This window comes from Amaranthus tricolor, chromosome 6 (assembly GCF_026212465.1).
Source record: "Amaranthus tricolor cultivar Red isolate AtriRed21 chromosome 6, ASM2621246v1, whole genome shotgun sequence".
NCBI lineage: Eukaryota > Viridiplantae > Streptophyta > Magnoliopsida > Caryophyllales > Amaranthaceae > Amaranthus > Amaranthus tricolor.
The window spans coordinates 19177965-19196264 of record NC_080052.1 but is presented as its reverse complement, the minus strand read 5'-3'; the positions used below and the strand labels follow the sequence as shown (position 1 = coordinate 19196264).

General features: G+C 31.5%; 1 protein-coding gene across 2 annotated transcripts in view; it reads left to right on the top strand.

The window, feature by feature from the left end:
* The window catches only part of LOC130814806 (oxysterol-binding protein-related protein 4B-like), a 988965-nt gene that overhangs the window by 792232 nt on the left and 178433 nt on the right, over positions 1-18300 (top strand). The window lies entirely within an intron of this gene.

Sequence of the window (18300 nt, the reverse complement as noted above, 5' to 3'; positions counted from 1 at the left end):
AATATATATATATATATATATATATATATATATATATATATATATATATATATATATATATATATATATATATATATATATTATATATATATATATATATATATATATATATATATATATATATATATATATATATATATATATATATATATATATATATATTATATATATATAGTATATATATATATATATATATATATATATATATATATATATATATATATATATATATATATATATATATATGTATATACATATATATATATATATATATATATATATATATATATATATATATATATATATATATATATATATACATATATATATATATACATATATATATATATATATACATATATATATATATATATACATATATATATATATACATATATATATATATATATATATATATATATATATATATATTTATACATATATATATATATATATATATATATATATATATATATATATATATATATATATATATATATATATATATATATATATATATATATATATATATATATATATATATATATATATATATATATATATATATATATATATATAATATATATATATATATATATATATATATATATATATATATATATATATATATATATATATATATATATATACATATATATATATATATATATATATACATATATATATATATACATATATATATATATATATATATATATATATATATATATATATATATATATATATATATATATATATATATATATATATATATATATATATATAAATATATATTGAAATTTGAGTGGTGTCTTAAATCCGTTAAGGATAATGAACTGTTGGTAAAGTTTAGGGTTGTTATCTAGTACACCTTGAACCTTTAACCTGCATAGTTAACAAATAAGGGCTAAAGAGGGATTTTACGGGGACCTCCTCCAAAGGTAAAGTTGATAGAGATTTGACAAAGGTTGTCTAACCTCATTCTTTACAATGGCCTTTTGCTATAAAAGAAGCTGTAGGGCTTGTTTTTATGGTTGTGAGATCCTTGCGTTAGAGTAAGATGAATGCTTGAGAGAATAATTGCTTGGATAATAGTTAACATAAATTAAGAGATGGTACCTTGCGGAATCTTCATAGGGATTTCTGAAAGGTATTGGGGTCCATTAGAAAGATCTGCAGTGTTTGCATGGTGTTCATTGATTGGTTGACACTTGCTTTACAACTGTCTTTTTGTTGTTTTGTATTGAATGCAGTTAGTATAATAGGATCTAGGTAGTGGTGCCTGGTTTTATACAAGTATGGTGACCTCTTTAACGTCACTACAAGTGTTCGTTTAGACATTCTCCAGAGAGCAAACACCCCCTTTATCACTTGTGTTCATCTCAGTTCTGGATTGTCAATCCTGGGGGTCCGGTAGCAATGAGGTCTTCAGGTAGGGTGGTTTGACCTTCAATAAGATCATGATATCTTTCTCAGGGAGTGAGTTGGGATCTATGAGGTAATCATAATCAGTCTTCATTCTAAAAACGGAAGTAGGAACATTTTTTCTATCATGGGATAGCCCCAGAAGTGGTTGAACTTATTCCACGACTGATTTTCCTAAGTGTTAGGACGTCGGGACCTTGTACCCGGTTCTGACGTACACATACTTTTATAATAATAGTTATTCATAATTTTTTGATGTGTATAATTCAATATGCAGAAGATAAAAAAAAGTTAAATGTGACTCAAAAAAACACGACATCTCCGACTAACGCCACCGACTGACTGTCAAACAGTCGGAAATTACTGACTGACTTACTGACAACCCTTGGTCAGTCGTAATATCCGACTAAATTTCTACCAGTTGGGAATTAGTAGGAAAACATGACAAAATACCGACTGGTCTTCCAATTTCTTATTCAGTTGTTCTTAGTTACGATTCTTTTAAGTTTGATTTTGGTTTTGTATGACATAATTGGATTATTATTCTTTATTATTAGTTAGTTGAGTATGATTTTTTTATTTGCTTACTTTTTGTTTAAGTTTAATTAAATGTTTAATGTATGAGTGATTATGTGAATATTTTTTTGATAAATGTTGATATATTGTTATTTTTCATAATGGTTGAATGACAAAATTTGTCAATTTTCGGGATTGAAATTATTATTTGACAACAAATGAATTATGTTGGAACATAAATTTAGCCATGATTAAAATGGATTAATATTTACTTTTGTTTATCAAAGTATTTAGCTATAGAATTATATTAAAACTAGGTTTTTTCATAATGCTAAATTAAACCATTTTTTTTAGTTATCTTGATACTGCCACAACTGTCTCTTGGTTTCATTGGTGTAGTTTGTGGTTTTGTCTTCATCTTGTGATATCTTATTACTTGTTTGTATTAATGACGACATAACATGTTTCTTGTGCAAGGCATTGTTTTGAACACCTTAAAACCCTTGATGCAAATATTGACCTGAGATGATTAAGCAAGAACGGTGTGAATTCAACAAGACTTGTTGCGGAACCAAACACTAATGTGACTGACTGAGAGTCTGAGACCTCTCACCAATCCTTTGTGGAATGCCTTTCAAAATGCTGATGAGGATATTAAAGACTAAGTTATAAGAGGATCCATGCATGTGTCAAGTCGATCAGGGCTTTTTTTATAATAGGAGGGGATAACATGTTCATGTTAGAAAGCTGTTGGGAAGATTTAAGTTTTTTGATACTGATTCAGCTACCAAACCTTTAAACATCTTTATATGTTTGTGTACTTTTTTCTTATAATGTTGCCTTTCAATTGCTATGACTTGGGAAGATTTTTTACATTGCACTATCCACGCAATGAAACATTTATAAATTACATATAATCTAATCGCATGTTTAGGAACGATGATGTCATTTGAAAATTTGAAATTGGATTAAATTTATTATTTGGCAAATTAAAAATTTTCAAATTTGAATTTGGATCAAATTCCACCATTGTTTTAAAGTAGTTAATGTTGAGAATTTGAAAATGAGTACCCAAACCTTATCATTCTCAAATTCTTTATTTATAATTTCATAATTAAAATTCATAATTTGAAATGAAATATTTATTCCTAAACACTACATAAATTCATTTGTATTTAATTAAATCACTCGAACTTATTACTAACTATTAAATAGAATTAGAATTTCTTAAAAGACCGCGTGTACAACATGTGGCCCAAAAGTAGTAACTAATTAAAAACAACTAACGTCTTCGGTCTTAGAAAAATAAAGACTAACGTGGTGGACAAAAAAGAAAAAGAAAAAACAAAGAAAGTCTGAGGCTTAAAAGTAGATATGGGGTTTCCCATAAAAAACTAAAAATAGAAATTTTAGTGATTATAAACTTAAAACAAACCCGATAATTTAATATAATAATTGAATTTATTATGATTTAATTTTAAAATGAATTAACAATCATGTCAAAAGTGAAATGGACATTAGATTCGATTTTAATTTGACCCAAAATATTTGATTCGAAATCAACCTAATAAAACCAATTAAAGGTGTTCAAAACTGACTTGGTGATCCGAAACGAATATATACTAGCTAGTTGAAAGTTTTTCAAAATGATAATAATACATTTAACTATGTTTTCTATTTCTTATTTGTTAGTATTAGGAATTTAATTAAATACAAATGCTGAATTTCATTAGAAAAATTGCATATTAACAAACATTTTAAAGATTTTTTCAAAAGTTAAAACGCTCAAAAAAATTAAAATAAAGATAAAAAGTACATTGAAATAAGCTTTAGTTGGACAAAATATATTGAAACCTTATATATAATACATTAATATAATAGCAGCATACCAATATTTAATAAAAACCGAGTCTATGCAAACTTAAAAGTTTTAAAACTCGCTTTTTTTTAACACTTAAAAATAAATAACTAGAGAGGCTATACCATTATCCATAACAAATCCTACTTAAACTAGAATTATAAAAGTTTAAAAACATGATTATCATGCGTTGTGTAGATTATTATTAAAATATTATACCCAACACTCTATTCAAGTTCACATAACGTATCAAGAATAAAAAATAAATTAAAGGTGGCTAATTTGTTACATTATTATTGTGGTGCTGATTTAACAAACATTATTAGATGCTTACCTTAATATTCTCAAAACCAAACCATGATATATATACTCTTCATGCAAAAATTATACATATCTTGATTTAAAAGTTATTCTTGAGTACATATCAACTAAATAAATTATTGTTCAACATATTTCATGCACACTAAATTATATTGAAGTATATGACTAAATAATATGTTTTATGTTATCTTTTCGTAAGATAAATTGAACTCCTAACTATTAACGGTCTTTTTTTTTTTGACTGGATTTTTCTAATTGTTTATAAAAAAATGAGAATAATATTCCTACCTAACTAAACCTTAACAATAAATTTATGCTGGTGATCAGAATGGAATGTTATATCTTTGTTGTATTCGAAAGCATACATTATTTTTTTATGTAAATGAATGGGATAAATGCTTATTTAATTTTTTCTTTCATCGACCTACCTTATACTTGTGTTAAAAAAAATAATTTCCTCCGTTTTTTAATGAAGTTACCCCAAAAAATATTCATGGGAATAAAGAAAAATAGAATCTTTAAGATAGTGAACATATTATTTTATTAAATAATAAATTTGATTAAAAAGAAAATAAAATTAAAAAATTTACAAATATTAAAAGAAATTTAGTAAAAAAAAAATATAAGGACCACTACTCATTTAAAAATATTTTTATAAAATTAGTAGGAATCATATGATAGTCATAAAGAATATAAAAATATTAACATGAAATTAGTGGAAAATATATAAGGACTAAAAATATTATTAAAATATTAAAATGAGAATAAATAAAACTATTATTGTCCAAACATTATGATAAAAATAAAAAGTCTCTTTATTAGAACAATAACTGGAACATTCTGTAAAATGATAAATAAAAACTTGTCAGAGAAACGCAAAAGAATATTAATCTGATTCAAAAGAAAAGAAAAAAGAGAAACAAATAATAACAGGCTCCGCTTAGAAGTATAATAGGCTAATAGCTATGGCGGGTTCTATATAATGCTGAACACGGTTTTTATTTCAATATTATTAATCTCCAAACTTAACAACACATTCTGGTGAAGTTATCGTAACTTAGCTATATTTCCATGTCGTCTGCACCATTGTCTTCATTCTCCTCAAGTTTTAGGTAAATTTTCTCCTTTTACATACTCCGTTAAAATAGAATCATTATATTTATTCAAATAAATTTGCGTGAAATAATAAAATATATGGCAATTTTACTTGGAATAATAAGTGTTATATACTCCCTCCGATTTTTTTCAATTGTCCCATTTCCTTATCTGGGCAATTCACTTTAATTGTTCAATTTCTATTTTAGAACATAATTTTTGAACTAAATTGTCATGAAACCATTCATGTAATTACCAAAACATCCTTATTTTTTTTACAAAACTACACTATATAACCCTCCAATACCTAATACATCACATGGGTATACTATTTAAGGTGGTCCCTTCACTTTCTTAATATTTGTGCCCAACCCAAATAAGACAATTGAAAAGAATTGGAGGGAATATTTCTTATATATAACTACTACTCCCAATGTATTATAGTTGTAAACAAGTAATGGATGTAAGATCTAACTATCTATATCTTAATTACATACTAAATTTGTTAAACACAATAATACATATTACTATATTTTTGCTTGCTAAAAATCCTTAAGATAGAAAGACAAATAACATTTCATTAACACTTACAAAAATAAATTGAGTCTTAGATACATCCCCCTAAAATGAGATTATATTTCATAAACTAATCAACATTTCATTAATAAATTACCACTCACAATGTTTGATAACAGACTATTAAGTTTAAAGCTTCCACCTGTGATGAAGCTCAATCATCTAATACAAGAGAACACTCTAGGACTCACACTCTATTTTCTCTATATATTAGCCTTATCTCTATTGTTTAAACCTGATCTAGGAACCTTATATAGTGCACAATCACCAGCTCACATTGTTCAAGACACTTCCTCTACAACCCATGTCTCGTTCAAGGTACATCTTGTGCACCATCTTGCCTTGTTCAAGGCACCTCTTGCTTTGTTCAAGACACTCTTCATATACTCCTATTTTATTTTTGTTGTTTATCCATCACCATGGCACATCAAAGACCCTATTTATGCTTCCTTAAAGCCCCACCACCAATGCACTCAACCCCTTGCACCCCCAAATCATTACTCACAATATGGTGTGCCTTGGCTTGAGTCATTTGGTGATTAACATCACCTCCAAGCATAGATAATTTAGTAATTGCTTTAACAATCTTCCCCTCAAGCATAAATCAACTTTTATCATCAAGTCGCACATTTCTTTGTGTTCTAATCACAACAATATATGATTAAATCTTGGCTCCCCCTTAAGACCAAACCAATTATCTACTTTCTTTGTGCCCCATCCATCATGGTAATCACCTTCAACAAATATCACTCTTCTTGATAACTTGAGCTTTGCACCACTCTTAAGTTGATGTAGGTTTCCACTCCTTAGCAACACATGACCATGATTACCCATCACTCCCTTTGAGTACACTAAGAACCCCTTTACACCTTAAGGCTCCATCACTTTGATGCTTTATAGAGTACCCAATCATCTATAATCTTCTCAATGAGATTAGATTCCCTATCATCTTATCTATGTATCTTACACGGCTAAGCTTCCTCCCAATTTCATTATGCATCTTAAAATACACCTCAACAATGGCCTCAATCACAACTTCCTCACCACTAGGCAAGGTCACCTTCTCTTACATACATGCCATCGCCCTTGTAAACAAGGTTCTGTCTCTGCAAATATGATATGAATGCACAAAATCAAACACCCAATAACCATCATTTTCACTAATGGCCATTAGTACATGACCATAATTTTCATCATCACATTTGGCCTTCAACCCTTGACCCTTATCATTTAAGTTAGGGAACTCACTCTTCGTTGCAACTCCTTTCTACAAAGTGGTTGCCTTTCTTACCTTCTCAAATGACACTTCCCTTTTTGTCCCTTTGAGCTTCTCTCTATCACAAACCTCTATGATTGGCTTCTTAATCTCCTTTATAAGTTTCAAAGGTCTTTCTCCAACTTGTTGCAAGTGTATTGGATATGGCCTCTCTTGTAACAATGATAGCACACTCTATTCCCATATCTCACGTTTGCCTTCTTAACTGTTATTTTCTCTTCAATACCCTTCATTGATAGACTTTTGTCAATGATTTACTATTTAGCCCCTATAGATGGATTCTAATCAACAAGCTTACCACCCTTATAGATGGTATCTCATCACCATCTATAAGGGCCAAATAGCTTCTTTTTTTTCAACTCTCAACAATAAAGACTCTATCATTAGTTTTTGCTTTTCCACCATTGTTAGAAATCTCTTATATACCCCCTATTTTTCTCTCCTTAAAGGTTTCAACAAACCCCGATAGCTTCAACAAGCCTTCTAAACATATGCACTTCTACCATCACTCTTGTCCCATAATCTAAACTTTCCCTCACTTAATACCCTTGGAAAACACTCCAAGCTCTTATACCTATTTATAAGAAAGGTTCTTGGACCCTTAAATGGCAATACGAGGTGTAGAAGGAAGTATGACAAATAGAGTATAAACAAGAGCAATAAAAAAGATTGAAGTTTTGATGAATAAAGTACATATTAAAAGATAAATGATGTCTTAGACACCTCCCCTCAAATGGGTTTATATTTCATTAACTAATTAAAATTATTAATGAAATTCTACTCACAATGCTTGATCACAAACTCTCAAGCTCAAAACTTCCACCTTTAATGGAGCTTACTTTTCTAATAAATGAGAACACACTAGGCTTTTCAAACCCTTTTTTTATGTATTAGCCATCTCTCTATTGTTTAAACCTTATTTAGGGTCCTTTTATAGTACCTAAATTATTAAAATAATAAATTAGTCCAAAATCTCAAACGTGCTTACCAAGTATGAGCCAAAACTAAAACCCGAGAGTGGCCCTGCAATAGGGTGCTCAAACAAGCACTAACTCACATGTATTATTTACTGTTTTTGTTTGTTGTTTGCCTCGTTCAAGGCACTTCCTCTACAACCCATGTCTCGTTCAAGACATATCTTGTGCACCATCTTGCCTTATTAAAGAGACCTCTTGCTTGTTCACGACACCTTTTATGTCTTCTTGTTCTTTGTTTCTCAATCACAATGGCACATCAAAGACCTTAATTCGTTGCTTCCTTGAAGCTCCACATTCAATACACTCAAGCCATGTCCACCCCTCATTGCTCTAAACATGGCGTGCCTTTGCTTGAGTCATTTGATGATCAACACCACCTCTAAGAATAGGTAACTTGGCACTTGCTTTAACAACATTAATATTTATATATTTGCGCAATATATTATAGAATCATAAATACTACTTCTTTTGGCTTTTAATGTGTAGCTCTATGATGTTTGTTATATATTTTTTTTTCGTTTTGATAATTTATAAACTACTTATTATATTGTTTTATCATGATTTATTTTAATATCGTTAGTTTAAATTCATATATTTATCATGAAGTTTTTTATGGTAGTTTTCAAGCTAAAAAAAGTCTATATAAATGTAATTTACTACTCCCTCCGTTTCTTTTCAAACGTTTTATTTGATTTTTGGACACTATTATCCGTCACTCTTAATTTGTATTTTATTCTTCATCTATAAGTTAAAACATAGTCAAATGAGATCTTGTTTGATTCGTCCCAACATAAGATTTATTAATATATAGTTTTTATACTTTTTAATTATGCACAATTAGAGATATTAAGGGTAGTATTAAAACGTTCGCAAACGTGACAAAACCAAATAAGACATTTGAAAAGAAACGGATTAGAGGTAATATAATTTTCAGTAAAAATAAGTTAAATTAAATATAAATAAGTTAACTTAACACATTAAAATTTACATTTTTCCGAATAAACATAATAAAAATATGTATCCTCATGTTATTAAATAAGTATAGGCATGGCCACGGGGCGGGTTACCCGGAACCGAACCGGTCCCGAACCGCTTGGAACCGGAACCGGAACCGGAACCGTTTGCGACAGGTTCCGAACCGCCCCGAACCGCGAAACCGTGAAACCGCCGGAAAAAAGTCGCCGGAACCGTGAAACCGCCGGAAAAAACCGTCGTGAACCGGGCCAAAAAACCCGCGGGTTGGAACCGGAACCGGTCCGGGAGAACCGGTCCAACGGTTCCATGGAACCGGTTCTGGAACCGGAACCGGGACCGGTCCGGTTGAACCGGCTCAACGGTTCCATGGAACCGGAACCGGAACCGGAACCGGGACCGGTCCGGTTGAACCGGCCCACCGGTTCCGTGGAACCGTTGAGCCAAACTAGCCGTTAGAGAGCCGTTAGAGAGCCGTTGGAATCCATCCTATAAATACTCATCACTTTCAATCATTTTCATTCACAACTCATCTCTTCTCCTACTCTCTCTACTTAATTCTTTAATTACGCAATTATTCTCTTAATTACATAATTAGTCTTCTAATTATTTCTTAATTTAGTTAGTTACATAATTAATCATTTATTTATTTCTTAATTCTATATTTCTATTTTTACTTCTATACTATCAATCATGTCTTCATTTTTGAAAAAAGCCACAAAAAAAGTTACTAAAGTGGCAAAATCATTAGGAGGTTCCAGTTCCTCCAAAAGAAAGGCCACTTCTACTCCGTCGGTATCAACAACACCCTCCATTAGTAATTATAATTATGAACCTAATTATCCGGAAGGGTACGACCCGGAGTTACATCAATATGCAGAAGAAGTGGAAAAAGATATACAAATTGAAGAAGAAGAAGAACAAGAAGAAGAACCAACGACCCCAATTGGGGTACATATATCTCGACAGTCATCAACAAGATCAGATGAAGAACAAGGAGAACAACAACAACAAAGACAAGCTCGTGGTAAACGAGTCAATTTCCAAACTATCGGTTAGTTTTATAATTTTATTCTTCAAATTAATTAAACTTTAAATTATTTATTTATTTAATTATAGTTTTATAATTTTAAATTATTTATTTAGATGAAGATGAACCAGTAAGACAACCTTTTCCGGCAATGCCACCTTCTAGTGGTAGAGCTGTTTCACATGTGTGGTCGTATTTCACAAAAGAACCAACCGAGAATCCAGATATGTTCCTATGCACTTGTCAAATTTGTGAAAGTCAAGGAGTAAAGCCCTTAGTTTCATACAATTTCGCCAGAGGTAAATACTTTTTAAGTTTTTTATACATACATAATACATTCATACATTATATATTCATATTTTATAAACATTTATTTATTGTGTTTTGTGAATACGTGTTAGGTGGTGGAACGGGATCTTTTAACAAACATTTGGCAAAGAAGCATGGAATCACAAAAGAAACTCATGCATCAAGCGGCAGCGGGACCACAAGTGGAAGCCGACAGACACAATGGGACATTCCCAACACAGGTATGCCTTTTAGATATAATCGTAATGACATGATTGATGAATTTTCTAGGTATGTAATTTGCGATGAATTGCCTTTTAACCACGGTGAAAGTAGGGCATATGAGCGTCTCACTAGACAACAATTGCAACCACAATTTAGAGCAATCCCTAGGAACACTCTTAAAAGACGAACAATTAAATTATACGAATCAATGCGCTATGACCTAGTTGAAATGTTTAAATCGTTTAATGGTAGGGTTAGCATAACAACTGACATATGGTCTGCTCCCCCACATTTAGAATCTTATATGTGTGTAACAGCACACTGGATAGATCGAAATTGGATTATTCAAAAAAGAATAATTGCTTTTGAGACTATGCCAGAAAGACACACCGGCGAAAACATAAAATATAGATTAATAGAGATATGTAGGGAATGGAACTTATTAGATAAAATATTTTGTTGTTCAACAGATAATGCAACCGCAAACATAAAATGTATAGAACTTTTATTTAACGAACCCGCCTTTAGTTTAATCCTTGGGGGTAGCTTATTACACATACGTTGTTGTGCGCACATAGTTAACTTATCTTGTCAAGTAGGTATAAAACAATTAAGTGAATTATTAGAACCAATTAGGGATATAGTAAAATGGCTTAGGATCGGAAAGATTAAAAGAAGATATAAACAATTATGTGACCAATACCAACTTAAAAAAGTGTATTGGTCATTAGATACTCCTACACGTTGGGGGTCAACGAATGATTTATTAAGAAAGGCGATTGCTTATCGCCCAGTAATAACACAACTATATAGTGAGTGTACAGATAGTTTCATAGCTGATGAAACTTGGGAATTAGCAATAGGTGTACATAACATATTAGAAGCGTATGACCACGCGACTAAGATTTTTTCTTATGTTTATGAACCGAACGTTCACTTAGTAATAAGTGAATGTATTACTATTTTTTATCACCTGCTTAAACATACACAAGAAGATACTAACCCACAATTAAGGCCGATTCTTGCTGAAATGATGGAAAAATGGAAATCATATTTTACCGATTTTCCTTACATTTATGGAATCGCAACCATTTTGGACCCACGTTTTAAAACCGAGGTCCTAACCAAAGTAATAGGATTTTATTATCAAGCGTTAGATCGCCCGTCTTCCGATGTAGCTTATTATGTCGGAACATGTAAAAAATATTTAGCTGAACTGTATGAATTTTACGCTAGTGTATATAACCCGAAACGCGATATGTCTAGGCGTGCTAGCGTTTCGGCTCGTCCCTCTTTCTATAATTCAGTAATTGCTAACATAATGACGCAAGATGATAGTTTTGTAGGATCTTCTTCTTCCTCGACCACATTTTTAGAACTAGATAGTTATCTAAAACACCACTTTGAAATAGACCCAAGTGTCTATAATATTTTGGAGTGGTGGAAAGAAAAATCTGTTAAATTTCCCATTTTATCGAGAATTGCAAAGGATGTCCTTGCAATTCCCGCGTCAACTATTGCGTCGGAGTCTGCTTTTAGTGCAGGTAGAAGAGTTTTGGACGAAAAGCGATCTCGTCTTGCTCCACATAGTATTCAAATATGTGTTTGCAAGAAAGATTGGGACCAAGCGGAGATACGAACACAAGGACTAAGGAACGATGATGATCAAGACGACGATGATGATCCATGGATGATGATGGATACAACTTCATCATCGTCAGGAGGAGAGTCAGCGGAAGCATCTAATCAATATCAACCACATGATGATGACGAAGACGAATAGGATCAATCCGACAAGCGACAACGATGAATCAACACTCAACAACTATAAATAAAAGGTATGACAAAGAACTACGTGGGCTTTGATTCCTTCGGGATACGTAGGCAGCTTAGTATTCATTTGGGTACTAGGTTCAAGTCCATTTTCTCCCTCTTTTTTTATTAATCATCTTTATCGACATTATCATTGATTCGTTTCTTATTAATTAATTTTTTTCCATTCATTTTAGTAAATATTTCAATAACGATGACAACTTGACATGCAATGAATTTCGCTAATAATCAAGTAATCATCAAAGGTACGTCCGCGATATTATAGTATTTTTTTATTATACAAAAATTTAAAGAAAAAATTAAAATGGAACCGATGGTCCGACCCGCCCGTCCCGTGCGTTGGAACCGCCGGAACCACCTCATGAACCGCTAAGGAACCGTTTGGAACCGCCCGGAACCGGAACCGGAACCGGAACCGTTCGCGACAGGTTCCAAATGGAACCGGAACCGGGTGGAACCGGAACCGGATGGAACCGGAACGGAACCGGACCAACCCGGACCGTGGCCATGCCTAAATAAGTACACTAGAAATTAACTTTTGTAAAATATAATATCACAAAGGATCATTCAAGGCTGAAATTCATCGATGTTTGAGGAGCGTGGCTGTAACGATAGCGGCATTCTCGATACAAGATTAAAAATTAATAATAATAATAATAATAATAATAATAATAATAATAATAATAATAATAATAATAATAATAATAATAATAATAATAATATCTAATACAAGAAGTCTCAAATGCCGAACTGTTAAAAAAACTTTATATCATACAAACTAAAATAAAATAGTAAAATATTACATCTAATATGAAATATTTTTTGTTCAAAACAAAAAAAAGAGATACATCATAATCAAGTCATCATTAAAGGTACAAAAAGCAACTAAGTTCTCAATATATAGTAAATGTTGCGACCTAGATCGAAACCTGAAGCTAAACCTTCCTGCAAAATATTGCCATTCATGATACGGATGACAACCGTTTGAATCGGAATCAGCGCCTAATGTCGACTACAAATTCCTCAACAATATAATAATATAACAATCATAATATATTCACGAGATATGCAAAAGTACATTGCAAGCCTTGATTTTAAGTTCCTCGGTTCTCGTTTCTCATTTTCAATTCTGGAATATTTTCAACAATTTTTCACATTCATCCCACGAATGTAAATAACGTATTGGCTACAGTCAACTACACCTGGTAACCATAAGGTTCATCCAATGGTTCTACTTAGACCCAAAAATCACATTTGCACAACACACATAATAATGACTATCTGATATATGTAAGAGTCTGGCTAGAGGAGGAACATGTTCTACACTCTAACTGTGATAGCCGTCACTCCACCAAGTTTTATGCTCGAGCTTCCACAGGATGGGACTCTCTCGGACCCCAGTCTAACCCCGCATTACTACGTGCCGGGAAATTACACGCCGGTCCGTAGTTTGACATTTTCATACTATCAGAGTCATCCATTCAAGTACACATAATTTCACACTGCTATAAGTCAACCCTAGTCTAGTCAAACTCCAAGTCAACATCCTTTAAAGGACAGGTCAACATATTTACTAATTCGATAATTAAGAGATTACCATACAAATTTACAAATTATGACAAGGTTCTCGGGGCTATATAAGTTCTTTACAAGACTATATAAACTTATAAAATTTAACGAAAAATTTTCGTAATATTTAATACGGAACTTTTATCGATTAAACATATAAATTAATTGAAAATCCATAATAACCAATAAAAATATTTAAAAAAAATATATTAGATTTCCACAAGCTATATGAAGTTAGTTTTGGACTAGAATGCTCAATAAAAACGAGCCTATGCATTTTAACTAAATTGTTTTGCCAATTTACCGATAAACCGACATAAAATTATTAATGTCCTTAAATGTCCATGAAAGTTTTTCCAAGGATTCTCATATAATCCTACTATATATGAGAGTGTCTCATAAAAAATTTCAAATCTAAAATAGTCCGCTTATTTTATATTTTATCGGTTTTGGATTTACCGTTTTATTTAAAATTCACAAGGTTCAATAGATGGTCGTATAATCTTATCCAATGATCAAATGCCAAACATAATGTCCATATAAGAGTCTCATAAAAATTTCAAGTCCAAAATAGTCCGTTTAATATTTATTTTGTATTTTATCGGTTTTGGATTTACCGTTTTATTTAAAATTTACAAGGGTCAATAGATGGTCGTATAAGCTTATCCAATGATCAAATTCTAAACCTACTGTCCATATAAGAGTCTCATAAAAATTTCAAGTCCAAAATAGTCCATGTAGTATTTATTACATATTTTAACATTTTGCGTTTTTTCGATAAGTAACCAACACTTAGTAAAAATTCATAAAAAAATACCAAAAGTTTATATTCTGGTTCAAACTTGTACGAGACATAATAATATAATTTTATTAACTAATTTATCTATTAATAATATATTTAACCTCTTTTAATATATTAGAACATATTTTATTACTTAAAATACCATAATTGACCATTTTAATGAAATTATTATACGAAAATGAGCCTAAATGATTTTCTAACTTTAAGCTACTGTAAATATAAAATATACTCCTAAAGTTCCTAAGCCCACACAAAATTTATTCACAACAAGAACTTCACAATACCATCACAAAACACCGTTTTTACGTATTTTTACATAATAGAAATTCATAAAATTTACATGCATGAACATTAAAGTAAAAATACACATAATAAAATATATATATCCATCAATAACATTACATAAATAAAAAATTTTCAGATTTATATATTTTTCTTTCATGACTTTAATTGAATACCGATTTCGTCACAATACTTGAATACTTATAATATAAACATGTAAATAACATTTCTAACATTATAATATATAAAAACTTCATAAATTTTCAATTTATAGCATGCATATACTTAAACTTATAATCAACACTTTATTTTTACTTTTAACACAAAAAAAATTGTGGTATTCTTACTTTGAGTGAATATGCAAGATAAAATTAAATCAATCTAACATATTGTAATATCTTTCACATATTCAAGTACATATAATATAAGTGTCAAATAGTAAGAAAGTTAAGAGTGTGTACCATTTTAGCTATCAAGTGGTACTAAGACCAAAATAGAGAATAAAATAAGAAAATCCTCCCAAAATAATATATTCTTCAAGAAGCTCTAAGAATGATAATCTCCCAAAATAGTTATTGAAAAATAATAATCCAAGCTTGAAAGAGAAAAAAAAAATTTCAACCTATTTAAACAAATCTCAAGTTAGTAAGGTGATGGGTAAAATTTCATCCTTTTTTTTTAAATGGACAAACCTTACCTTAAGAGAGAAAGTTTGATAAACTTGACTTGAAAATGGATGATGTTAAGCTTGTTCTTCAAGAGATTCTTCAACTAAAAACATAAAGAACATAAGGAAAAAAAAAAGGAAAGTTAGGAATGTTTTTAAGTGTGTATTAAGGAGGAAGGATGAGTAAAAATCAAAGGGACATGGGGAGAGGATTGAGATATATTCCTAAGATGATGGAGAATCTAATTTTATTGAGGAGATTAGAGAAGATTGGGTACACAATAAAGACTTAAAGTGATAGAGTCTTAAAGGTGGCAAAGGGGTGATTAGTGCATTGGAAGGGTGTGATGGGAAATAATGGCCATGTGTTACTAAAGAGTGTAGACTTACGTCATGTTGAAAATAGTGCGTACTCAAGTCACCAAGAAGAGTGACATTTGTGGATGATGACTACCATGATGGGTGGTGCACAAAGAAAGTTGTTGATGGGTTTTAATTTAAGGGGGAGCCAAGACCCAAATCATATGTTGATGTTGTGATTCGGACACCAAGGAACGTGTCATTTAATGATAGAGGTAGATTTGTTCTTGAGGGGGAGATTGTTAGAGCAAGTGTCAAATCAATTAAGTACATAGGTGATGACTTGGTGACTCAAGCAAATGCACATGATGTTGTAAGCAACACAAGAGGATGTTCGATGTGTCATGATGATGGTGCAACAAAGAACAAGAATGTGGTGCATAAGTGATGCATTGGGCAAGGCAAAGGAGGCCTTGATTAATGCAAGATGGTGCACCAAATGAGCCTTAACTCATGCTTTAAAGGAGGCATGAAGTGGGAAAGAAGCTGCTTGAGATATGCAACAATGAAATGAAGATAGAAAGTGGGAATTGTAACAGCTCGTTCGAGCGAGTGATGTGCTCATCCGAGTGGTGCAGTACATGCCTAATTTTGCGTTTTTATGTTGTGGTTTTTTAGCTTGGGGAACAAGCTAAAGCCTACTTGTTCTAGGGTTGTTTTAAATATATAGAGGACTATATATAGTCCTAAATCAGGTTTAGAATACATAAGAGAATGAGGATAATACACATGAGAGAAAATATGGTTAGAATATCAAGAGAGTTTTCTTCTTCATTGGATTAGATAGTGAGTGATCTCTATTGTTGAAAATGGCTATATAGCCAATTAATTTAGGGTTTTGTATTATTGTAACTGTGTTTCTTACATCATATATACTACAAAAAAAGGAAAGAATATCCCTGTGATTAAGGGATTTGATTACACTGCAATATTGTATTTCCTAAATTATCCGAGAATATTTTGTTTCCTTTTCTAACACTCCCCCTCAAGTTGGGTCTTAGGATTTCCGACACCCAACTTGTGTAATGTATCTTGGAATGGTTCTATCCCGACTGCTTTTTTTAGGATGTCTACAAGTTGATCTTTTGATTAAACGAATGGAATACTTATTATTTTAGCTTACAATTTCTCCTTTATGAAGTGCCTGTCGACTTCTACATGCTTGGTCCGATCATGTTGGACTGGATTCTTGGATATGCTAATGGTCGCTTTGTTACCACAGTGTAATTGGCAACTTTCTTCTTGAGCAAAGACCTAACCCCGTGAGGAGTTTACTTATCCAGAGTATCTTTGTGATTCCCTTCGCAATTCCTCGAAATTCAGCTTCTGCACTAGATAATGCGACAACCTTCTGTTTCTTGCTTTTCCAGGTCACTAGGTTTCCTCCTACCATTTTGAAGTACCCGGATGTCGATCTTATGTTGTCTCTATGTCCGACCCAATCAGCATCAGTATATGCTTGAAGTTTCAAGTTTTGGTTCTTTCGAAACATAATTCCCTTTTCGGGTGATCCTTTGAGATATCTATCGATTCGAAGGACTGCTTCCATGTGTTGGACTTGGGGACGATGCATAAATCTACTTGCCACTCATACCACATATGCAATGTTAGGACGAGTATGAGATAAGTAGATGAGTTTTCCCACTAGTTTCTAATACTGCTCTTGATTTGTTGCTTCTCCTTCTTCATCTTTCTGTAAGTCGTGATTCACTACCATCGGTGTTTCCACTAGCTTACAATCCAACATGCCAATTTCCCCTAATACGTCCAGGATGTACTTTCTCTGAGATATGAAGATTCCCCATTTTGACCTGAGAACCTCTATACTAAGGAAGTACTTGAGCCTTTCAAGGTCCTTCATTTCGAACTCTTTAGAGAGTTTTGCCTTTAACAAGTTGATTTCTTATTTGTCATTTCCAGTGATGATCATATCGTCCACATAAATAATAAGGCATGTTATCAGTTTTCTTTCCTCTTAAGGAACAATGTGTGATCTGAGTAACTCTCATGGTAGCCAAAATTTTTCATTGCTACTGTGAATATACCAAACCAAGCTCGAGGAGACTGTTTCAACCCTATAAAGCCCTTTTAAGTCTGCAACCTTCATTCCTTGAATAGCCTTCTGAAAAACCTGGAGGTGCCTACATGTAGACTTCCTCCTGTATTCTCCCATGAAGAAAAACATTTTTCACATCTAGCTGATGTAAGGGCCAATCTTTGTTAGCTGC